Below are 27,147 nucleotides of genomic sequence, written 5' to 3' on the forward strand. Positions count from 1 at the left end.
CATGCCCCCCCAATCCATTACCAAGCCCTTTGGGTCTGGTATGAATATTAAGGGGAACCTCAAAACCAAAAAAAAAGTGGTATGACTTTTAAGGGTAGCTCTGTGCCAAAATAAAAGTGTAATGGTGTAGGGGTCCCCCTAAAATCCATACCGAACCATTATCTGAGCACGCAACATGGCAGGCCACAGGAAAAGAGGGGGGGTGAGAGAGCGCCCCCCCTCCTGAACCGTACCAGGCCACATGCCATCAACATGGGGAGGGGGCTTTGGAGTAGCCGCCCAAAAGCATCTTGTCCCCATATTGATGGGGACAAGGGCCTCATCCCCACAACCCTTGCTCAGTGGTTGTGGGGGTCTGCGGGCGGGGGGCTTATCAGAATCTGGAAGCCCTCTTTAACAAGGGGACCCCCAGATCCTCCCCCATGTGAATTGGTAACAGGTATATTGTACCCCTACCATTTCACAAAAAAAGTGTAAAACATTTTAAAAAAGGCAGGAGACACTTTGGGACAAGTATAAAAAATAAAAATGTATATCCATCTCACGCCGCTCAATGAACCAAAAAATGGGAGGCTCCCGCCGAGTGACGCTACTTCTCGGTGACAGCTGTTATATAGCTGAGGCCGGGACCACCTGGTGACCTAAATGGGTGACCACCACCCCCCCTCTGATGCCACGTGACATAGTCTGGTATGATTTTGGGGGGGGACCCCTATGCCATTTTTTTTATATTTATGGTTTGGGATACCCCTTAATATTCATACCAGACCCAAAGAGCCTGCTAATGGACTGGATGCCATTTTTTTCAATGAGTTTTATTCACATTTACGTTTATTCATTAAAGCAGCGAGTAGTTTTAAATTTGTATTTTTCCTTTAGAAATCTAATTTTGCTGTGGTACTGTTCTAAACACGGAAAAACTGTGCCACTTTACAGGCATACTATAGACACCCCCAGGCGCAATATTTAAAGGAATATTTCATTTTTATTGTTTCACTTTAAGCATTATTAAAATCAATGCTCCAGAATAAATGGCCGTTTTTAAAACTTTTTTTTACATTGATACATGTCCCCTGGGGCAGGACCCAGGTCCCCAAACACTTTTTTGGGGAATAACTTGCATATAAACCTTTAAAATTAGCACTTTTGGTTTTTCATATTAGTGTCCCATAGACTTTAACCGCTTCATCCCTGGAATATTTGGCTGCTCAATGATCAGGCCATTTTTTTTTTTTTTTGCAATACGGCACTGCGTTGTTTTAACTGACAATTGCACGGTCATGCGACGTTGTACCCAAACAAAATGAATGTCCTTTTTTTCCCAACAAATAGAGCTTTCTTTTGGTGGTATTTGATCACAGTTTTTATTTTTTGCACTATAAAACAAAAGAAGAGTGGCAATTTAAAAAAAAAAAACATAATGGGGGTCATTTACTAAAGACAAATCCACTTTGCACTGCAAGTGCACATGGAAGTAAAGTCACTGTAGATCCGAGGGGGACATGCAAGCAAAATAAAAAACAGCATTTTAGCTTGCACATGATTGGATGATAAAATCAGCAAAATAAAATCAGCAGAGCTTTCACTCATTGCAGATATACCCCTTAGATTTAGAACGACTGCACTTTCAAGTGCACTTGCAGTGCACTGTAGTGTAAAGTGGATTTGCCTTTCCTAAATAACCCCCAATATCTTTTACTTTTTGCTATAATAAATACCATTATAATTAACATTATTTTTGAAAAAAACAAATTTTTTCCTCAAATCGCAATAAGCGTATTTTGATGGGTTTGCACAGAAGTTATAGTGTCTACAAAACAGGGGATAGATTTATGGCATTTTTATTATTATTTTTTTTTTTACTAGTAATGGCGGGGATCTGCAATTTTTATCGGCACTTTTGACACATTTTTGGGACCATTGACAACTATACAGTGATCAGTGCTATAAAAATGCACTGATTACTGTATAAATGTCACTGGCAGAGAAGGCGTTAACACTAGGGGGCGATCAAGGGTTTAACTGTGTTCCCTCACTGTGTTCTAACTGAAGGGGGGATTGGACTTACTAGGGGAGATGACAGATCACTGTTCATACTTTGTCCATACTTCATATCTTCTCCCCTGAAAGAACTGGGATCTCTGTGTTTACACATACAGATCCCGGTTCTCGCTCTGTTTTGAACGATCGTGGGTTCCCGGCGGTCACCCTGCCTGGCACTCGCATTGGCTCCGGTGGAGAGCCGCCTAGTGGCCACAAAGGGAAGTGATGTAAGGTAACATTGATTTGCCCAGCTGAGCCAACCTGCCGCAGTAAAACTGCACGGCTGGTCAGCAAGTGGTTAACAGGGTTCCACGGCTTTCGAATTAGCTGTGAACAATGCATAATTTTAATTGTTCGCAGAACATCCGAGCAACCAAAGTTCGGGCCGAACCGTTCGCCCATCCCTAGTGCCAAATGGCATTGTGTGATATTAAAAAAGAGTCAGGGACTTCTTTCCCTGCATTTCTCCTGGTAGGGCAGCACAGTGAAATGAATGGGCTGCCTATACACAGAACACATGGAACCAACTGTCAACTGTCAGCCTAGCTATATTACCTGGGGATTGCAATACACACATTCACATCTTCCAAACAGCAGAGTCACTCTACATCACAGTTCCCTTATGTATCCAGTGGAGGGACCAGATCTCAGTGAAAATGCAGAGCCAAGCACAGTACCAACACATTATTAAGATTTCACACAGGTTACACTTCATGGTCGTTGATTTCTTTATATGGACAATAATAGTTAGGAGTGAACATTTTAGTACAGGAATTGTGTTAACATAACATCATGTTTTGCATATATCGTTTCCACCAATACATTTATTCCACAAATTTGATCCTCTCGCTAATATTGCCGCCATATTACCAACATATCATTGCAGTAATCACTTTTTATTACCAAGATAATATAGTGTTTATTTTCAGAACAGTATAAATGCCATCTGGAATTTATAATTGATATTCAGGGTGAGGTGCACATTTGAGATTGTGTTTAGGGGTTAGGTTGAGTTTAAAGGTTATGTTGAGTTTATTATGTACTGTATTTATTATTATTTAGCTTTTGATATAAGAAGAAAGGTAGAAACTCCATATTTTTTTTGGTCTGTGACCTGTTGGAGAGATCTTCACTTCCTGTTTTAAAGATGCAACAGGAAGTAAAAGGAAATTGCTCCAAAGTAAGGTGACTTTCCCTCTTTAATAGCTGTGACATGAACAGTCCCTTTTGGAGGATTTGTCCTCTTCTTCTGTTCTGGTAACAACTCAAAACTTTAGTCTTTGCCATCACTTTCAGTCCTGGTTACAATAGTCACAAAAATAAAAACCTAAATGGGTTCTAACCCTTCAACACTCTGATCAAAATAAAAAAAAATAAAAAAGGTTTTGGCTATATACTGTATACGCTTTAGCCTAGGTTCACATTGGTACGATTTGGCATGGGAAGTGACATGTCAAATCCCATGCCAAATCGGCGGCTATTGCCAGCAATAGCACCACCCGAATCGGTGAGAAGCTGACTTTGCGGTGCCACACCGATTCCCAAAAGGGGCTCCTGCACTACTTTTGGCGACTTTGGGTGCAATTTCAATGCATGAACCCGCACTGATGTCTGTCAAATCGCCCCTGAAGTCAGATTGCATTGCCGGATTAAAATATGCAGCAATGTGAACCTAGGCTTAAGGTATGTTTAGGGCTTAGCCTTAGGCTAAAATTTGAGGGTTAGGTTGAGGTTAGCTGAGCAGTTAAAATATAATTAAAGGTGAATCACGGGAATTAATCTCCTTTGTAACAAATCAAGGCACACTGGTGCATGAGACCTTTTGGGCTTGGCTCTGTCATTTTTATCTGACAGCTTTATAGTACTCCTTGAAGACGGATATCACTGTGTTTCCCGCAGCCTGATGCTGATCCTTCTGAGCTATGCATCTTGCACAGGAGAGTCGCTGCAGCTGAAGCCGCTATGCCCGCCCCTCCCTTCCTGCCCATTCACAGAAACATTGGTGTTCTGTGAACACAATCACAAACACCAAGGCTTCAGTGAATGGGAAGCAGAGGGGAGGGGTGGGCATAGCGGCTCTGTGCGCCTCTCTCCTCTCAGATCTTGGAGTGTCCCTCAAACAGTGCAATAAACCTTCCTAATGTAAATAATAGAGATAAGCCCAGGAGAAGTCATGCAACTCCTTGGAGTTAACTCATAGTGTGCCTTCACTTTTTACAAAGTGCCTGAATTACCTGAATTCAGCTTTAAAGTTTGAAACTTTTAAAAAACGTCATTAGTTGTCAATATAGGAGAAACTATAGAAAATGAAATTTCTGTAAACATTTTAAAGCACATTTCCTTATGCATTTGCACAATTTGGTCTCAGCAGAGCCAGCCTGCATATCATAACTAAAAACTGGATGGACTTGGTGTCCAGATTCTCACACTAAGCAACTGCTCCACTGTTTCTTAATTTCCACTTTGAACGATCTGATATACCAAGCCTCAGGCAATGACATCTGTCAGACCTGCTGGATCTGTCTGCTGTCTGAATGTTTCTGACATGTGATTGCTGGTAAACAAGGCAAGGGAAACTCTCATTGAGGCCATTGCCCAAGCCTTGTTTGTTGTGTCATACTCACTCACTGTACTATGAAGGATGCTTGTGCAGCAGACTCTTAATAGAAAAAGCAGAACAATATTAATAAAAGTAACAACCATAATTATGCCCATGTAGCATTGCATTAAAAATATAATTTTCAAGGATGAAAACTATTAGAAAAAGTTTCTAATAGTTACAGTATCTAGCCAAAAGGTACATATTGTTCGTTGGATAGCTCTCTGGTTCTTGTGCCTTCACTCGCACTGTTACGTCCCTGTTCACATGCTGGAACCCTCCCAAGTGTATGTTTTTTTCTTGGATTTAAGCATCACTGCAATTGTTGGCAGCAGGAGAATTTATTTTGGGTTGTTCCTTGGTGGTAAATTATGGTAGTAACAAGAAATATGCAGCTAGATTTAAAAAAAAAAATGATTTTTTGTTTACTATTTTTGGCCAGTTTTCCTTTCATAAAAAATAAATAAATCAGGAGATATCAATTACCACTTACCACCAAATGAAAGCCCAAATTGTCCTGAAAAAAACTAGGTATAATTCACCTGGATGCACAAAGTAGTTGTGATGATATGTACAGTTTTACTAACACATGTCACAGTTGCAGAATTGTGCTTCGGCATTAAGATTTGTTTTACCCTTAGGTATGAAGGGGTTAAGGACCTTTCTCCTACCCTAACACATCAATACTTAAACCTGTGGACCTGCCACTTAAGCTCCCAGTGCTGCATTTTGAGACCTGGGATTATAGTTATCTGCTCTTTCCTATCCAGAAGTACTGTGTAATTTGTGGGGTAAATAGGGTAGCATAGTAGGATTATCTTTTGAAATTGAACTTTTTCCACTTGTATACTGTCACTTGTGGTTGCTTTAGGGCCCATTCTCACCACATTATTGTGCCCATAATGTGTTTGTTGCCACACATTTTTACATGCGATGGTAACACGCATTGTAGTGCTTTTTTAGTTTTTTTAACCTCCATGTTATTGTCTGATACTCAGCAAATTGCAGTGCATTACAATACTTCAGAACATTCTGCACTATGAAAAAATGTCCTGTTTTTTAAGCCTGCATTAAAGCAACGCATTGATGGGAGCTGAAGCAATAGAAAGAAAACTTGCCTTGCTCTTGCATTGAGACTGCATTGGGTAGTGCAACCCAATACAGCCCAATGCTGCTGGTGTGGATGGTCCCTTAGGAGGGTCATTTACTTACGGAGAGGATTTGTGTAGCTAGTTTGATCATACTTTAATCTAATTAGATATACATCTTCACAAAATCATTAAAACCAAAAGGATTAGGCTAATCCTAAATGTAACTTTAATGCAGGTTTCCTAGGATAAAAATATCAGAATATCAGAGGATAGGGCCCTGTTATTAAAAGACAATAAGGACTTTATACTGAAGAAACACATTGACACTGGATACCTGTTTTTGCATACCAGCTATTCTGACATGTTCAGACAATTCACAGCCATAAGGATACAAACTGTACTAGGTATCCTCGGGTTGCTACTATCAGAAATAAAGCCTATTAGCTGGGTTGAAGAATGTATAGATTATAGCCTGTGGCTGTGAACGTTTCAGACTGTCTTCCACCATAAAATATATATGACCAGTTTGGTATTTGTATTGCATGGAAATTAGGATCACTCCACCTTCACTTCCAAATCCAAATATTTTTGCCCTTGAGAGTACTTTAGTAAGGAATGAGATCTTTGCCTCAAATACTGTATCTGATGTTACACACATACCTTGGTGAATGTGATTTAACTAAATGCGTAGTATGTGCTCATATGTCCTCTCTTGAACAAAGTACTTTCTTTAGTTAGGGCATAAACGTTCATAGAATTATTTTCATAATCAACAATCATAGAACTTTTGCTATACAATAATTAAAATTAGTAAACAAAATGATGTCTACAATCAGAGACTCTAGTGACCATTTTAAAGGAATCGGTATCCCAACCTTGACGCATTGTAACTTAAGTATCCCCAGCATTACCGGAATGTGTGTGCTCTATGAATGGAGACTGTAGCACCCCAATACTGTAAAGAACAGCAGATCAAAGTAGTGAAAGGACATTTTGGCTTCTCAAAAAGATAAAAAATTCTCATAGATAAAAACAGCACTGGACAAGCTTCCTAACAATGTCAATGTACTGCATTTAATAAAATGCAAAGAGTTGATGCCCAAGTGTAAAAAAAAAAAAAGCATATAATCCTGCTAAAGAGAGGATCTTTTGTGTTGTTATTATAATATTCAGTGCCTGTGGCTTTGCTGCTTCCTCAAGACTGAGATTCTTAGTGAAACACTATAGGGCAGAGGGTGTACCAGCATTGTATGACACTTTCACAAAACCTTTATTATGTACTAACAAAGACTGGTACTTACAAACATTCTATACAAACTCGTCTTGACATGTAAAAAACATCTGGGAAAAGACCTACTAGACTCTCGATACACGGAATGGATCTCCAAAGCTGATCCTGTTAGCATGCAGCCACTATCTATAGTGTGCTTTATTGCTGATGCGAGGGACATGTGTCTGTTTACACCCGCTGACATCCAGTCCGATCTGATCAGCAAAAAACAGACAAATGGGGATCCATTCCCCATCCATCTAGTGGATCAGATGACAGTCGGGTATAAACGGACATGCAGTCCCATTACATCCGACTGTCCATAGAGGAGAGTGGACTGTGTCTGTGTCTAACTATATATATATATATATATGTGTGTGTAAACCATATGATCAATCAAATTTCCATATATAAAGTGAAAAGTGATAAATAATAAATATATCACATGAGTTACATATTTAGTAAGGTTGAATAAAGACACCAGTCCATCCAGTTCAACCTGAGTGAGTGTCTACAATTGTCCCTATCCCTACATTGCACACTCACATCAGTCCCTAACCTCAAGGAGCCCACAGTTCATAAAGTGTCCTTGTGAAAAAAACATGCCAGTCCACTTATAGTAATAAAACTGATTTGATTGGTTGCCCTGAATCAAAAACATCCACCTTCGTGCCTACTAGGATCCCTGTGCTCCCTCCACCAGATGTACCCTCACCTTATAGCCTCTAAAATTGTGCCTTGTTAATAATAATTTCTCTGGAACTCTCCTCACAAAGATTTTTCTTCCTTATCGATACTGCTTACAGATTCCAGTCATAACAATGACATCAATCAAAGGCTTGCAGTAGTGTGTTATCCTTTTTTTAAATGTATTTAGCCATATAACATACAGTATCTCACAAAAGTGAGTACACCCCTCACATTTTTGTAAATATTTTATTTTATTTTTTATGTGACAACACACTTTTATTTTTTACGTGACAACACTGAAGAAATTACACTTTGCTACAATGTAAACTAGTGAGTGTACAGGTTGTATAACAGTGTAAATTTGCTGTCCCCTCAAAATAACTCAACACCCAACCATTAATGTCTAAACCACTGTCAATAAAAGTGAGTACACCCCTAAGTGAAAATGTCCAAATTGGGCCCAATTAGCCATTTTCCCTCCCCATTGTCATGTGACTCGTTAGTGTTACAAGGTCTCAAGTGTGAATGGGGAGCAGGTGTGTTAAATTTGGTGTTATCACTCTCACTCTCTCATACTGGTCAATAATAGAAGAAATGGCCGCAATCTGTACTCGATCAAAATTCTTTCTTATTCAGAACGTCCCAAGTGTTGACAAAAGACAGAAAGCTGGTAGATGCATTTCACACACTCCAAGTGCGCGTAATCATTACCAATTACTTAACTGGTAATGATTAAGCATACTTGGAGTGTATGAAATGCATCTACCAGCTTTCTGTCTTTTGTCAACACTTAGGATGTTCTGAATAAGAAAGAATTTTGATCGAGTATGGAGCCATCTAGATAATCAGGCATTCCATCTCACCTGGAGCAGTGAGTTTTATTGTTTGGATCTCTCATACTGGTCACAGGAAGTTCAACATGACATCTCATGGCAAAGAACTCTCTGCGGATTTGACAGCGGTCTAGACAAGACAGATTAAACTCATAACAGGTCGTACCATGGTCGACAAAGAAGTTGAGTGCACATGCTCAGCATCATATACAGAGGTTGTCTTTGGGTAATAGACATATGAGTGCTGCCAGCATTGTTGCAGAGGTTGAAGGGGTGGGGGGGTCAGCCTGTAAGTGCTCAGACAATACGCCGCACACTGCATCAAATTGATCTGCATGGCTGTTATCCCAGAAGGAAGTCTCTTCTAAAGATGATGCACAAGAAAGCCCGCAAACAGTTTGCTGAAGACAAGCAGACTAAGGACATGGATTACTGGAACCATGTCCCATGGTCTGATGACACCAAGATAAATGTATTTGGTTCAGATGGTGTCAAGCGTGTGGTGGCAACCAGGTGAGGAGTACAAAGACAAGTGTGTCTTGCCTACAGTCAAGCATGGTGGTGGGAGTGTCATGTTCTGTGGCTGCATGAGTGCTGCCGGCACCGGGAAGCTGTACTGTGACATACAGAAGCAGAGCACAAACCCCTCCCTTTGGAGGCTGGACCACAGGGCAGTATTCCAACATGATAATGACCCCAAACACACCCCCAAGACGACCACTGCCTTGCTAAAGAAGCTGAGGGTAAAGGTGATGGACTGGTCAAGCATGTCTCAAGACCTAAACCCTATTGAGCATCTGTGGGGCATCCACAAACGGTAGGTGGAGATGCACAAGGTCTCTAACTTCCACCAGCTCCGCAATGTCATCATGGAGTGGAAGAGGACTCCAGTGGCAACCTGTGAAGCTCTGATGAACTCCATGCCCAAGAGGGTTAAGGCAGTGCTGGAAAATAATGGTGGCCACACAAAATATTGATACTTGGCCCAATTTGAGGGGTATACACACTTTTGTTGCCAGTGGTTTAGACATTAATGGCTGTGTTGAGTTATTTGGAGGGAACAGTAAATTTACACTGTTATACAAGCTGTATACTCACTACATTGTAGCAAAGTGTAATTTCTCCAGTGTTGTCACATGAAAAGATATAATAAAATATTTACAAAAATGTTAGGGGTGTACTCACTTATGTGAACTACTGTATATGCATTTACATTTTTATAAACATCAAAAGGCATGTGTATATTACATATACAGCTGGTGCTAGAAGGCCGTTTCACCTGTCAGACGTTTCAGCAGCACCGGCCGTTAGTGTAACCTTCGTTCGTTGCACACAGTTTATCCCTTCCTTGTCCTGCATTTGTCAGCTTCTCAGGTCCCTCCTACTAGTTTTGTCTCCCCTCATGACTTTCTCATGGAGATGTGTCACATCTCCCTGAGGAAGTCACGAGGGGTGACGAAACTACAACAATCAACAAAATGTTTACATTTACCAGCCACTTTATTTGGTACATCTTACTAGTACCGGGTTTGACCCAATTTTTTCCTTCAGAACTGCCCTAATTCTTCGTAGCATAGATTCAACAATGTGTTGGAAACATTTCTCAGAGATTTTGGTGAATATTGACATGATAGCATCACGCAATTGCTGCAGATGTGTCAGCTGCACATCCATGATGCTTATTTCCTGTTCCACAACATCCCAAAGGTGCTCTATTGGCTTGAGATTTGGTGACTGTGGAGGCTATTGGAGTACAGTGAACTCATTGTCATGTTAAAAAAAAAACAGTTTGAGATAATTTGAGCTGTTTGAAGTAGCCATCAGAAGATAGCTACACTGTAGTCATAAAGGGAAGGACATGGCCAGCAACAATACCCGGGTAGTTTAAACAATGCTCAATTGGTAAAAGTGTGCCAAGAAAATATCTTTCACACCATTACACCACCACCACCAGCCTGAACCAGCAACATTTTTCTAATCTTCTATTGTCCAATTTTGGTGAGCCTGTGCGAATTGTAGCTTCAGTTTCCTATTCTTAGCTAACAAGAGTGGCACCCGGTGTGGTCTTCTGCTGCTGTAGCACATCTGCAGCAAGGTTCAATGTGTCATGCGTTCAGAGATGGTATTCTGCATTCCTTGGTTGTAACGAATCTTGAACCAGTCTGCCAGTTTGGTGTAGCAATACACACCAAAAACTGGGCATGTGCAGCTTGTCCCCAAGACTCTGTGGAGACTGTGGAAGAAGGGAAGAAGGGAAGGATTGGAGAAGACAGGATCAAAAAAGCCTTTTTATACAATGCAGAGGATTAACCCCTTAGGTTCCACAGTGAGTATAACAAGCATGCTTTACTGCATATAGAGACGATTTTACTGTTGTTGGTTTAGTAACACTTACATGACCCTGCAATCTACTTTTCATGACATTTTTTTTACTGTGAATTTCTGCATAGTTTCATAGTTAGTAAGGTTGAATAAAGACACCAGTCCATCCAGTTCAACCTGAGTGAGTGTCTACCCCTATCCCTGTACATTGCACACTCACTTTGGTCCCTACCCTCAAGGAGCCCACAATCTAAGGTCCCCATTCATATACTAGGGCCAATTTTGCACAGAAGCCAGTTAACCTACCTGCATGTCTTTGGAGTGTGGGAGGAAACTGGAGTACCTGGAGGAAACCCACGCAGGCACAGGGAGAACATGCAAACTCCAGGCAGGTAGTGTCAGTGGTTGGAGATTTGAACCAGCGACCCTTGTTACTGCTAGGTGAGAGTGCTAACCACTACACCACAGTGCCGCCGCATCTTTGTCACATTCTCTGCAAACTACCAAAACTCTCCTATTCCTCTTTTTTTTCTTGTCTGTGCAGTGCACATTCATGGTGGTCATGTGCACTGCTCTATTCACACTAGAAATCTTATAGTCCATAGTCTATAGCAGCCTTTCTCAACCTTTTCAACACAGAAGAACCCTTGAAATAGTTCTACAGTCTTGGGGAACCCCTGGTAAAAATTAGAAATCTACAACTCATGATACATTAGTGTGATGGTTAGTGGGAAGAATGGTCCTTACACTTGTGGTCATTGGGAAGAATTGCCTCCTTACAAATAGCTAAAAAGATCAATGGTGTCAGTGGGAACTTATCTGAGAGGCAGAAATTGCCCAATGCTGAAGGAACCCCTAGCAACCTCTGGAGGAACCCTAGGGTTCCACTGAACCCTGGTTGAGAATCACTGGTCTATAGTCCATCCCAGGTACAAGCAAGAGAGGGTGCTGTTTGATCACTGCAGCAAAACTTAAAAAAAAAAGGTTTTGTAGAATTGGAAGAGGCTGAGAGTAAATAGAAGGAATTTTTTGAATGAAGAATGAAGAGTTTGTTAATACGTTAACTAACTGTTGGCCATTTAAGTTAGACCATTAGAAATAGCATGAGAAATGTGTTGTATTGTTGGGCTCATCAAGGTTCATTCTGGCTGAGTACTGATGAGCTGAACACACTTTGTCCTCATCAATATGAGGTAAAGGTCCTCCTTTGTTGAGGATATGTGGCCTGTTACGGTTTAGGAGGGGGAGGGCGCATGCTTGATCTGCAATCCCTGCCAGGAGAGCACATTGATTATTGATGATTGTGATGATTGATTACTGGGATTATTGCTAGCAGCTATAGCTGCTGGCAATAATCGCATGCTGAAAATTTGACATACTGGTTATACCCAAGTCGATCAATAGATTGACTTGGGTACATCTAGCCTGCCCATAGTAGGTTTGAATTGGTCTCTGTTGGAATGGCAGCAGCCACATACAGTATTAAGGATTATAAAACAATGATGTGACAATTAACCTGTCTGGTATCAATCAATGAATGTTCTAAAAATGCACTTCATATCACTGTGACAGCAGTCAGTGGTGGTGAACTTAAATACCATCCCTTTAAGAATGCTGCATGCAGTAGTACAGTGTTCCTAAATAAGAGTTATTCTCCCTCTGCTACCAGCAATAGTTTAAAGCCAACCAGCAGCCGCTCACCAGTCCTGTGCACAAAGTCAATTCTGGTCCATATGCTTGGCCACCAAGGATTCCTCTGGCGATATCTTCAGTGCAGGCCTCCTCTCTGTGTAGCTAACAGTCTAAATTGCCAGGTTGTTGTCTCAGTCCCAAGGATGATGGCCCTCTGCTTACTGCACACGACTAGGTACAGTTGTGCTCTGTCCCAGTACTCTCACAGTAAGATGTCCTTATTTTTATAGCCTGGAAAAACTACATTCTGCTCCTCTGCTTCTATGTTCCCCATTTGGAAATTGTAGTCTTTCATCCTGAGTCATTTTATTGAACTACATCTCCCATAATCCATCACAATCTTGCATCAAAGTTTTTCTGGTACTTCATGCACCACAGGGTAAAGTGATTGTAAACCCTTACAAACCACTCTGACCTACAGGTAAGCATAGATTAAGGCTTACCTGTAGGTCCAAGAAATATCTCCTAAACCGATATTCACAAAAGACAGTCACTGCTGTCTATGGCGCATGCACCGTAGACAACGGCGCGCAGGCGCACTATCACCATTAGCAGCATGCCGCTGCTAAGGGCGATATGCCGTTAGTGGTGGCTTCCGTGCGCATGAGCGGGAGTGACGTCATCGCTGCTCCGGCTGTGAGTGGCCGGAGCAACAATACTCAGAAGAAGATGGACGCTCCATACTACAGGGGACAGCGGTGACATCGCTGACTCCTGTGTCAGGTAAGTGACACATAATGGGCTACTATGTGATGCATAGTAGCCCATTATGCTGTACCTTTGCAGGGGGACAAAGAAGAAGTAAACCCATCAGGGTTTACTTACTCTTTAATGCTAGTGGATGGAAGCAGAACCGCATTGGCTAGGGCCACATAGAAGTCTTGTGTGAACACATAGAGCAGCTGAAGCGCAGTGTCTCTGTAGTTGCTTCTTCCTTGCCAGCTAAGCACCTGGATATACTGCATATATCCATATATATTTGTTAAGGCAAGCCTTTACTTGTCATCTTTTAACGTGCAAATAAAAAAGAGAATAGTGAGTCCACTGTTGTTTTTGTAAATTGAGCCATTATTGTTATTTGCTTAGACATGAATACTGCACATATAAACAGGGCCATCTTTAAAGCAGGGCAAAGGGGGCAGCTGCCCTGGGCCCTGTCATTGTTGTGGGGCCCAAAGCAGCTGCCTCATACTTGCCAACTATCCCAGTTTAAATTCCCTTGTCACTTGAACTTTTAGTCATGTGATGTGTCCTGATATCTCAGTGTGAAGTGCTGCTACTAATTGTTGTGGACAGATGTCTCACCTGCAGACCCTGTGTTTACATGTAAATAATGGGAGCATTCATATGTAAATAGTGGCAGGATTCATTTGTAAATAGCTGAGGCCGGCAGCATTCATATGTAAATAAAGGCAGCATTCATACGTATATCATGCCCCTCTGCAGGGAAGAGATGATGTGGTGTAACCTCTAGCAACCAATCAGTGAGCAGTATTACTGTACAGTAATCTCTAGCAACTAATCAACAAGAAGAAATCATGTGCGGTAACCTCTAGCAACTAATCAGTGAGCCGTAATTTGTGCTGTAACCTCTAGAAACTAATCAGTGAGCCATAATGTGTGCTGTAACCTCTAGCAACCAGTCAGTAGTTGGTAATGATATGCTAACAGAAGAAAAACAGCGCCAACCTAAGTGCAGTATTTTAGATCACAGATATTTATTTGTAAAGTAGTACACTCACTCTCTATCGGAATGGTTCAGGCACATCACGTTTTACGTGTAAGAGAAGGTTCTGGGGGACATCACAGGGCTCCCGGGGAGGAGCGGTCCTCTTTTTGCTGTTATTTTCCGTCCGGTGGCGCCGGTGGTTCCCAGCGTCTCGCGGCCCGGTGTCGCAGCGTCAGAGAGGTCCGCTCGTTGGGGTCGCGCTGTGATGGCGTGGTAATGATATGCTGTAACCTCTGGCAACCAATCGCAATCACTGCCTGATCTGATACAGTAAACTGATTTTAAGTCTAGCTGATATTTATTTTATGTCTCAGAGCAGGTGGAGAGCAAATTTGCATGGGGGGAGGGGGCCCCAAGAAAATTGTTGCCCAGGGTCCAATCAACATTAAAGATGGCCTTGCATATATACTGTATATACATGTATCCACGCTGCCCTAAGCAGCAGGGGCTATTTAAGTTTAGCCTTGCCGGGTTGTAGTCAGCCCATATTGAGTTTTAGTCGATTTGCTCATTTGGTTTTCCCCTGATCTCAGTGTTGCTCATGTTCCTCTCTGCTGGCAGTAGGTGTCACTGATACTTCTGGCATTAGAGTGAGATACCACAGTAATCTCGAGGTTTGAATGTTTGTGTTCCCTCTGGTCAACCAGTGGGAGGATTATTATCGCTGGGGGGGCATAAATATTTGGGGTGTACCTTGTGAGGTGTGTGTGTTATGCAGCAGTGTGACTAGACCTGAGGCCTAGGAGGTATTTGCATGTTCTCAGTGCTAATGCCTGGAACCAGAAAAAGCCTGCCTGCCCAGTTTGGTCCTGCCTCTGGAAGTCCTAGACGCAAAGGGCAGGAGTCTGGAAAGGGAACTGATGCCTTAGATGAGATCCGAAGAACAAGCAACTTGTGAAGAGCCTGGGGAAGCACCAAGAAGATCACTGAGGCCGATGGGGCTAACGGAGATGCTGCTTCTTCTGGAAACAGTACAGGTTGCTGGTTTCAGTTTAAAGGCCCTTTTTCCTGTACTGAGGTCTTTGGTTCGAGTCTATGAGTCTGCAAGTCACTAAGGGTATTCCCTACCCCTCTTTCCCATGTGTTACTGTGAGGATAAAATCTTTAAAAATTCCTTAAAGTTATTGACACCTAATTGTTACCCCCCCATCACCTTTCAGCCCTGTGAAATTGTTAGCTTACCCCGACTCTGGAAGTACCGAACAGCTATGATCAGAGTTATAGACAAGCAAACAGAAGTGTCGCTGTCCTGTCATATTTTTATTGATAATGAATTCTGTGAGATTTGGAAGATATTTATTGCTCGTGTCTTTGTATGGACTAGCCAAGGTTGCTGATTTTCAGATAACCCATGGCTCTTGTTTGTCCTCTACTATAATGTTTCAACCATACCACAAAGTTAATTCGATTTCCCTTTCCTGCTGATATGAATAGTACGTTCATAGGAAAGCTTAAAAAAACGTTCTTCTGCCCTCAGGGACATTGTACTGTAGTTAATGCAGGGAATTTTCACAGGGGATCTACTGAACAGAAATTCAGAATCTTAAGAATGGTCATACATTGTCCAGTAAATATAAGGAATGTGACAATTTGCAAAAGCCCAGCTGGAATCTATAGTCAGTTGTCCATTTCTCACACAGAAAGGGGAAAATGTGCATCATCTGACTTCACCCATCAAATGAAACAACATAAAAATCATGGAAGATTCCAATGGCTTACCTCACAGACCAATATTGCTGCTGAGGAATCTGCCTCGTTATTACCAGTCTTTAAACTGAATTTCTTTAATTTAATTATTGTGGAACTTGACATCAGAAATAGAAGTTTGCAAAGAGGCACATTTGTCTTTTCTGCAATAAAGGTTCTTGCATGCCTGTTCACAATGTATACTGAGCTGCATATGGGCAATTAAACAAATAACAATGTTCATTTTTATATCTTAAGGAAATAATTTTAATCAAATCGTATAAAATATATAGAACTGCTGTTACGCAAGCCACTTTTTAAAATTTAAGCAGAAATCCAACCATAAAAGAAAAAAACAAACAAAAGCACATTAATGGAAATGCTGTTTTACTGTAATCCCGTTCCATCACTAGATATTGCCAGCCTTAAAGGTGGAATAATAACAAAACATTGTAAACCAGTAATAGGGAAATAGGTGTATTTTTTGCAATATTTCATAACGGAAGTAAATCCACCAAAAAATTGCAAATGCCAGGACATTGTGCCTCCTCTCTGATGTGAATTCTGATCCTAATTTCAGCTTTGCTGTTTGACTTTGTTTTTTACATTGTACCCCAGAATCCGATGCTGCCCTTGCTGCTAACCCTATTGCCACGTACTGTACACACGACTGGACTTTTGGTCAGAATAGATGTGTCAATTGCCTTGATTAATTATTTAGCATGTTGCATAGGTACCTGTCCAAGTTTGGTGCAATTCCTACTAATTATCTTTCTCTTTTTATTGTCTTTTATTAATGGCTTAGAACCCTCTATCTTAAACTTGATAATCTGGTTCCACTCTGTTTCTGAGTATGTTCTTCCTGGGAGCCGTCACATATTGTGAAGACCATAGTAACCAGTTTGCATTATTTGTTATCTTATAGTGGGGTTCCCTGTCCCATCTTATATTTCACTCATTCTCTGATAAGTTGAGATGTTTGTCCTGTTACAGTTGCGTTGGATGTGTCAGTTTGCTCAGTGATGGCATGCATATAGTATAATTATTAATCTAGATTTATGTTTTGGGTATTAGAATAGTTAATCTGAATTAATATATCCAATGTTTTTTCAGAAGGTTGCTAAATGAACTCTAATGCCCTGTACACACATCAGATTTTCCAACAACAAATGTTGGATGTGAGATTGTTGGTGGAAAGTCCGACCGTGTATATGCTCCATCGGACATTTGTTGGCGGACTTTCCACCAACAAATGTTGGCTAGCAGGTTCTTACATTTTTGGCCATTGTCGGACATTCCAATTGTGTGTACACAAATGCTCAAAATCAAGTACGAGCCGGAAGCGCTTGGTCTTGTAAAACTAGCTTTCGTAATGGAGATATCACGTAGATCTTGTATGTCACTACGTTTGTAATTGTTGGCCAAAATTAGTGTGACCATGTGTATGCAAGACAAGAAAAATGGGAAATATAACACTCTAAACAAAACTTATATCTATAATGGGAGGTGGAAGGCATTGAGTCGCTGTCAAAAATGCATGTATAATGCGTATACAATCTGTGCATATATCATGTTCAAATTAGACCTAGCAATATGCACATGAACATCCAATAACTATACAAAACCTCCAAAGTCAAACATTTAAAAGGATGACCTAAAAGGGCACATCCAAACAAGGGGGCAAACCCAAACCCCATAAACTGAATACAAATACATCCTCTGTTGGACCAGAACCTATAACAATATAGATAAAACTTACCCCATGGGTGGCCTATCATGTGATTATCCTAGATCTTAGCAGGATTGGTTGTATCAAAAGAGGTAGCAGGAGTGTGCATGTCACTTATGCATGTCATTTATATGTGCATATATTACCGTCCACTAATTTACCTTTATACTTATTGTTAGATTTACGTCATTTTCATTCTGGTGTGGACTACCTGGTATTTGATTGGGGTTCTCCCCTCCTCTGCCCCCCCCCTTTTGACCGTCGCTGGGTTTGCCGTGGCCGTCTCCATCCTCCTTGAACAAAGCCAACAATTTTGGCAAGCTGACACTGAGATGCTGGGTAGGGGACATGTTTTGTTAGCTCCATCACCTGCGGAACAGACACCTGCTTGGTGATGGATACTGCTGGGGGTGGCAGGGTAAGTATTGGAATCTTATGATAAGGTTCAAGCCTAGGTTTTACCCCCATGCTCTCCTTTTTCCCTGCTTCAAGTGGCATAATGTAAACCTACAAATCCCCTTAAGAGACTTCCCTCTATCACCAGAGGCCATAGCTGTTGCAGCAGATGCAGATGGAGGATCTTGTGGTACCCAAACGGCTGCAGGTTTTATCACATTTAATAGGCTGTATGCCACAAGGAGGCATGTGTTAAAAAAGGCTTATAGTGCAGAGTTCTATGGACTGCCCCCCCCCCTCCCCCCCCTGATAGCAGTAGCCTGTATCCTGTGAGCCAGTGTCTTCCTATGAAATATGATTGCTTCCCCCTGCAGTCCTCTGAAAGCTGCCCCTGCCCCTGAATAAGTCTCCCTTGCTGTTGTTCCTCTCTAATTGCTGGACCTAATTTATGGTGTGCCACCCCCTCCTCATTGCCATTGCAAACGTTGATGTTTGTGCTAAGAGGGGGAATTTGGAGGGGATGATATTCTGTACTGGGAGGGTTTTTCTTTGGAGGGAGAAATTGCTAGGAGAGTGAATCTTGGGGGGGGGGGGGGGGGGGGGGTTGTGTGCTGAAATTGGGGATTTGAGGGAGAAAATGATTTGTGCCGGGAAGGGATATTGGGGGGGGGGGGATTTGTGCCAAGAGGGTGAATTTGGGAAAGGCGGTTGGATGTATTGCTAAGAGGAGGAATTTGGGGGAATATAATTTGTGCTAGAAGAGAGGGAATATGGGGGATGAGAGGATTTGAGGTGTTTATGCTTGAGGGGTGAGAGATAATTAGTGCTAGACTGCTAGTAAGGGAATTTGTGCTGGGGGGATTTGGGGAAGAGATGGTTTGTGTGTGTGTGTGTGATTATTTGTGGAAGGAGGAAGAACTGGAGGGGAGAATTTGTGGGGGGGGGGTGGACTTAGAGGAGAATATGATTTGAGTGGGGAGGGAGGATTTGAGGGGGATTAGTGCTGGAAGGATATGGGGGAGGAGAGGATTAGTGCTGGGGATAAGGATTTGCGTTGAAGATATTAGGAGGAAAAATTAGTGCGGGGGGGGGGGGGGGGGAGAGAGAGAATTGTTGCTGGGAAGAGATTTGGGGAAGAAAAGGATGTGTGCTGTGGGAGAGAGTTTGTGCTAGGGAAGGGAATTTTTTTTTAGGATGTGGAATGTGGGCGGGAAGAACTTGAGCTAGGGGGCTACATAACCCAGACCCTTGCACTCTTATCATTTTGTCCTCATCATTCTGCACATTGCACACACCTGACCCAAGCATTTTGTACTTCTGACTTCTGCAATCTGTGCATTATACACTCCTGATCCCTGCACTCTGTGTATTACATATTCCTGTCCTCCACACCCTATCTGTTATGTACTTCTAAACCCGGCACTGACCACAGCACTGTGTGTGTTAGACTCCTGCACTGTATAGGCTACTTTGTACATTACATACTGTACTTCTGACCAAAATGTTATTATTTCACTATAATTAATTTCTTCTTTCAGGTAAACTCCAACAAAGTGTTAATGTAAATTGGGCATTATTACTCTCCTTGCATGTGCTTAATGACAACCAAACCAGTGATATTTGACGCATATCTATAGAGAAGTTACCATGAATAAAAGGCAATTTGATTTGCATGTCATCTTTTTATTATTTTTGGTACTGCTATTTTTAGCTTCAGAGAAAATTACATTATTGCCAGAACTTGCTGCAAAGCATTGACAAATTAAGGGGTTTGAATATATGCCAATATTCTCCTGTGAGAATCCATCTCACGCCCTAGCTTTACAAGCATCAACTAGAAATTACACTAAGCACAATGGGGTTGATTGATAAAGACATACATAAATACATAAATTAACTAAGGTGAAGCTATGTTCACTATTAATACCAAGTTACGAGGAGACAATTTTACAAAATACATGGTTGGCTATGATTGGATGATTCTAGCGAACACAGCTGCACCTTTTTTTTCGTTAAGCTAATTAAATACCTTCTATTCCTTTAGTAAATCAACACTGATGATTTAATGTACACATCCAAAATGACACTAATCTCCAACACTGTCATCAAATTGCAGACATGATTTGCTATATGGATCAAAAGGACCCATCACTATGAATGTAAATAATTATTTGTTACAGTGGTTCAGATTATTCATGAATCCCAGCAATCCATGAATCAGGTAAGATTTGTGAAAAAAGCAACTAAAAATCTTCAGTAGACTAAAACTATTTACAGGCATACCCCACTTGTAAGTACACAATGGGGTTTATTTACTAAAGCTGAAAAGTGCAAAATCAGGCTCACTTCACCATGGAAACCAATGAACTTCCAGGTTTTATTACAAACACTTAATTGAACAATCTGGGGTTAGAAGCTCATTGGATTCTATGCAGAAGTGAGCCTGGTTTTTCACTTTTCAGATTTAGTAAATAAACCCCATTGTGTACTTAAAAGTGGGGTATGCCTGTAAATAAATCAACTATCATTTACAACATTATAACTTAATTACTTTATTCAAAGCTATGCACTGTAAATGTGTAAATGTGTCATGTGGTGCATTGTCATTCATTGTTATTTGCAACACAACAAACATATACAGTACACTGCAAAGAACGTGCATTTGATGGTTTACCTTGATGAAAATCTATTCCCAGACGTTTTACGTTATCTAGCAGACATTACTGTAAAGCAGTTATCTATATTTATCATCTGTATTTAGCTGAAGGTCTTCCCTTGACTATGCAATACAGTTTATCACACTAGCTCCTGAAGAAATGAACAGAGAGATGTATGACTGTACTCTAACTATGCAGAAGAGTAATATAATACTACCAGGGGCGTAACTATAGGGGGTGCAGCAGTTGCGACCGCAACCGGGCCCTGTGATGCAGGGGGCCCATGCAGTCCCCTCTACATATGGCAGCTAGGGGTACCAGGGCACCATGCACACCGGTAGCTGGAGGTGGAGGGTGACTAGCAGAGCTCCATGCTCGACTATCGCACTGGCTGCTCTTTAGTTGTGCATTCCCCGCATGACCTGTGTCCTCGGCCGGCTCCTCAGAGTACCCCTCTCCTGCTCCATGCATTGCCGCTCAGTCCGATGTCTGTTCTCCCCAGCCAGAGTCCCACCCCCCCCCCCGAGTCCGGCCCACACTGCACTGCATACTTCTCCCAGGTAAACAAACTTTAAGCACACAGATGTAGTGCAGCCCTTTGAGAGACGGCTCCCCAGGGGGACACTGCAGGCTTGTCTGCCAGCCCCCCTCTTCCCCCATCATACACAGATGATGAAAGGTCTTTCTGGGAGATATACTGATCGCCCGTCCAGCACACTGGATGGAGCCCAGGCCAACATGGATGAGTGCGCGGCCTACAGCTTGGTCATGGTGAGTGAGAGGACCCCCATCCCCCACACACCATTACATACCCCCTCCATTTCCCTCTGGGGACAGGGACCCCTTCTCACGTGGGGACAGGGACCCCCACCTCCCCTGGGGGCAGTAACTTCATCTGCCCTGGAGAAAAGGACCTCATCTTCTGGAGACGAGGACCCCATCCTGCCTAGGGACAGTCCCCCAATGGGGCACCTAAAAAAAAATATATATATATATAATAAAAAAAAACTAGATACCAGTGGTGGAACTACAGGGCTCACAAAGGTCATACCTGTGACCACGCCCTGGAGTTCCACCGCTGGACTCGGAGGAAAGGGCCCTGGCTGGGGTTCAGGGGGGCCCTTCATGGTTTCTTGCATCGGGGCCCTAAAGGCTCTAGTTACGCCACTGAATACTACAAATCCTTAAACTGGGACAGGAGCTTCTTCCATGTAGGTTGTTTAGCATGAATGGAGGAATCTATTTTTTCTTTTTACACTCAGTCTGTAGGCTGAGCAAAAAAAAACAAAAAAACAAACAACAAAAAAACCTTATGCCACGTACACACAATTCGATCGTGTGTGGGCTCCAGCGAACTTTTTCTTCCCAAAAGTCCGACTGACTTAGAAATAAGACTTGCTTCAAATTGCCCGCCGGACTCGGCTTTTAGCGGACAATCCATTCGTCTGTGTGCTAGTCCTGGTGGACTAAAACCGACTCTCGGGCAGCTGTTGGCTGCTGGCTATGAACTTCCTCATTCTACGTCATCACGTTTGAATTCGCCGGACTTTTGGAGTGATCGTGTGTGGCCAAGTCCGTTCGCTTGAAAGTCCAGCAGACCTCAGCTGCAAAGTCCGGTGGACAATCCACCGGACTAAGTCTGCCGGATAGTCCGATCTCGTGTATGCGGCATTAGTGTATAGCTTTACACAGTGCTGTGGTACATGTACACAAATGTCTCTAAGATGGTTAACCACTAGTGATGGCCGAACGGTTCGCCCAACGGTCGTTTCGCGGCGAATTGCGGCTGTTCGCGGTCCGCCAGTTCGGCGAACTATTGGCGCTGTTCGCCCGGCGGACTTCCGTATTTACTGTGTAAAAGAACTTTGACCTATGATGACACATCCATCATGGGGTACAGGACAGCCAATTGAGACATTACAGCACATGGACACTTGGACATTCCCCCTAACTTATAAATACACCCGATCCGGCGGCCATTTTACATTCTTTCTTCTGTCACTATAGGGAGAGGTTGCTGTGTGGAGCAGGGAGAGATTGCAGTGACCCAAATTGCTAGCTATTTGGTACACAAAAGTTCTTTTCAGGACTGGTATAGGTGTTAGGTGTAGTTCACAGTTCAGGATATAGGTTTGCTGTGCTACTGATTGTTGCAGCAGCCTGAGTGTCTTTTGTTAGTTTAGAGAAAGAGACAGGACGGTGTGTCTGCTGTAGGGACAGTCAGTTTAGTCATTAGCTGTTACTATCAGGTCCACAAACGTGCTATTCCAGTTATTGTTAGCCTCTCTTTTGTCAGTTTATATAGGGACAGGCAGGAAGCAGTGTGTGAGGCAGTGAGGGTCAGTTTAATCAGTAGCTGTTACTATATTAGGTCCACAAAGGTTCTTTTCAGGACTGGTATCAGTGGTATGGTAATAGGCTTGTACATGTATAATATTCTTTCTTCCAAATATAGAAAGAATATTATACTTGACTGCTGCCCTTCTGCTGCAGTCTGCTAATCATTCACAACCTACTTGTTCCACAAAGCTCCTTATAAGGACTGGTAATAACCTGGTGTAGGGTGCTATAGCACATAGGGTTGAGTGAGGTACAGTCTGCCATTCTATAAGGACTGGTATAGGTCCAGAATACATAGGGTTGAGGTGCACTACTGCTGACCGCTGCCCTATACTGCAGCAGTCCTTCATCGGTATAGGGACTGACGTACAGTCTGCTAATCACTCACACACAACCTACTTGTTCCACAAAGGTCCTTATAAGGACTGGTAAGGTATAGGGTACTACAGTACATAGGGTTGAGTGAGGTACAGTCTGCTATTCTATAAGGACTGGTATAGGTCCACAATACATAGGGTTGAGGTGCACTACTGCTGACCTCTGACATCCTCCTGGGGCTGTACCTCTGCTGTGCATATTATGAGGGGCTCCCACCATCCCTGTGCTGTGCTGACTTCCTCCTGGGGCTGTACCTCTGCTGTGCATATTTTGAGGTGCTCCCACCATCCCTGTGCTATGCTCATTATGAGGGGCTCCCACCATCCCTGTGCTGTGCTGACTTCCTCCTGGGGCTGCTTATTATGAGGGGCTCTCACCATCCCTGTGCTATGCTGACATTCTCCTGGGGCTGCTTATTATGAGGGGCTCCCACCATCCCTGTGCTATGCTGACAACCTCCTGGGGCTGCTTATGATGATCCCTGTGCTATGCTCATTATGAGGGGCTCCCACCATCCTTGTGCTATGCTCACTATGAGGGGCTCCCACCATCCCTGTGCTATGCTCATTATGAGGTGCTCCCACCAACCCTGTGCTATGCTGACTTCCTCCTGGGGCTGCTTACGGTGCAGGTGTTAGTACTGTATATCATGGTCAGTACTCTCTATCACGGTGCTGCTGTCAGTGCTGTATATCACGGTGCTGGTGTTAGTGCTTTATGTCACACTGCTGATGTCAGTGCTCTCTATCATGGTGCTGTTGTCAGATGACTCTATCACGGTGCAGGTGTCATTGCTGTATGTCACGCTGCTGATGTCAGTGCTCTCTATCACGGTGCTGCTGTCAGTGCTGTATATCACGGTGCTGGTGTTAGTGCTTTATGTCACGCTGCTGATGTCAGTGCTCTCTATCACGGTGCTGTTGTCAGATGACTCTATCACGGTACAGGTGTCATTGCTGTATGTCACGCTGCTGGTGATCATCTCCTGCACCCTCTTTGCCTACCCTGACCTTCCCTCTCCTCCATTGCCTTCATGCGCTCCACAGTCCTGAATTTTCACAACAATTTCCCATATAAAAAAAGAATGCTTGTAGTTGTCGATCCCAGATTCACCTCATACATGTGTTATGTCATTGGCACAGCTATTAATTATTTTGTGGCTGCAAATTTGACCTGTAGGTTTGCGAAGTTCGCCTCCCATTGAAGTCAATGGGGCCCGCCGCGAACGTTCCGGTTCGCGAACTATCGGCCGCGTTCGCGGTCCGCGTTCGCGAAACGTCCCGTCTGAAGTTCGTCCATCACTATTAACCACACCCTACCCCCCACTTAAAGCAGCACTAAACCCTCTTATCCTTTTCAACCAAGGAAGCTGCCATCTTAGCCTCTGTTTGATCAGAAACTGCCATGGGGCTGCACATGCGATCAGTTATGACACCAGCCATTTAATGGTTTAACTGTTTGGTTGACAGCACAAGCAAATGTGAAACCTAGCATTCCTGGCATTCAGACCCCTCTCACACCCATAGGGTCGGCGGTAAAACGCTGCTATTTTTAGCTGCATTTTAACGTCGGATTTGTGGGGAGTTTCGGGCGCTAGCGGGGCGCTTTTGACCCCCACTAGCGGCCAAGAAAGGGTTAAAACCACCCGAAATATGCTGCAATAGTGGCGTTTTGCCGGCGGTATGGCCACGCTGCCCCATTGATTTCAATAGGCAGGAGCGGTGGAGGAGCTGTAAAAACACTGCTCCTTCACCGCTCCAAAGACGCTGCTGGCAGGACTTTTCCTGACACCTTGTCAGCACCCCACTCCAGTGTGAAAGCCCTGGGGCTTTCACACTGGAGACAATGGAGCAACTGTTTGAGGGCGGATTGCAGGTGCTATTTTTAACGCTATAGCACCTGTAAAACGCCCTCAATGTGAAAGGGTTCTCAGGGAATGTAACTCAATTTGAAACTGTTAAATTGATGGGTTTGGCTTTAAACACTTGGGTCCTCCCAAGTGGAAGCATATAGTCTGACACAGTATACTTTTTCATAATATTAAAATGCCATTAACTGAGCAGAAGTGTGATACTCAATGGGTACCAATTTCTAATAACCTTTGACTGAGTCTGCGAAATGATGTCACTAATTATGAAATTGGTTACGCTGTTAGCTAAGGGGACATGGACATAAACTGTTCAATAGGCAGTAGTCACAACTTGTTGACTGCTATGCCCTAGACCAGGGGTGCCCAACCAGTGGTAGGGGGGGCACATGTGGCCCGCGGAGCCCTCTGATGTGGCCCGCGACCTCCTGCTCTGGGATGGTGGGTTGGCAAGCCCAGATTACAAGTTGTCAACCCGCCACGCCAGAGAATCAGCGTTGTGACTGAAGCCAGCGGTAGAGGAAGTAAGCAGCTGTGGAGCAGAGCTGCATAAGCCAATGCTTCCTGTATAGCACTGGCTCCTGTCATAGGTAGAGTGATGCCAAATGCACTCGGCCAAAAATAGGTCACAGGAGTGTAGAACGAACCACACACCTGTGATCCATAGGAGAAGTAAGGCCAAAAAACCTTTGGCCATACTTCTCCTTTAATATTAATTTCTTTAATACTATTTTTTTTATTATACATCACAGGACACGAGATTGGTCAGATAATTAGCCAACGAGACATCCAAAAGCAATCCCATGAAGGGTGAACACAGAAAATTAACAGCTAGCAGGTAGAAAACCTAAACAGGGAAAGATAAGAGAGGCCCCAAATGAGAATAAGGACTTAAGGACTTTTTGGTCAAAGCCAGCATTGGCTGAGGCCTGAATGTCCAACTTGTGAAACAACAACAATCATATAAACAGAAGACAAGGTGGCAGTCTGACAGACTCAAGAAAAACAAAGATCAATGCTGATAGATCCCATGAGGAAATAACACTTTAGACAGGCAGAGTCTTTACAAGAAAGGGGGAGCTATATCTCTAAAGTCATAGTTTCATAGTTAATAAGGTTGAATAAATACAACAGTCCATCCTGAGAGAGTGTCTACAATTGTCCCCATTCCTGTACATTGCACACTCACATCGGTCCCTACCCTCAAGGAGCCCACAATCCAAGGTCCCCATTCATATACTAGGGTCAATTTTGGACAGAAGCCAATTAACCTACCTGCATGTCTTTGGATTGTGGGAGGAAACTGGAGTACCTGGAGGAAACCCATGCAGGCACAGGGAGAGCATGCATACTCCAGGCAGGTTGTATTGTGGTGGGGATTTGAACCTGCGACCCTTCTTACTGCTAGGTGAGAGTGCTAACCACTACATCACTGTGCTGCCCAAATCATGGGATTGGGAGATGAGTTGATGAATCCACCTACGAGAGTGTGATAAGTAGGCTGTCCCTCAGAAAGGGAGCCTTAAGGAAGGACAAAGAGAGAGTCTGATGAAAGGAAGATGTAGCAGAAAGGAAGACCCAAAACAGCCTGGCCACAGTTCGAAAATGGACTGCAATCTCTCTAGGAAGGTTAGGAGTAGGACATAGCTAGGGTAAGACAACATCCTGTTTAAGGTGGAAAGAAGCAACCACTTCCACTTAGAAGAGAAGGGAAGCCTAAGGTTTCAAAACAAACTTGTCCTTTTGCAGCACATGAAAGGAATCCATACCTGTGAAGGCCGCTAGCTCAGAAAACCTCCAGGCAGAAGTAAAGGCTACAAGAAGC

This window comes from Lithobates pipiens, unplaced genomic scaffold (assembly GCF_037356315.1).
Source record: "Lithobates pipiens isolate NorthernLeopardFrog02 unplaced genomic scaffold, aLitPip1_a1.2 Scaffold_8, whole genome shotgun sequence".
In the NCBI taxonomy this organism is placed as follows: Eukaryota; Metazoa; Chordata; class Amphibia; order Anura; family Ranidae; genus Lithobates; species Lithobates pipiens.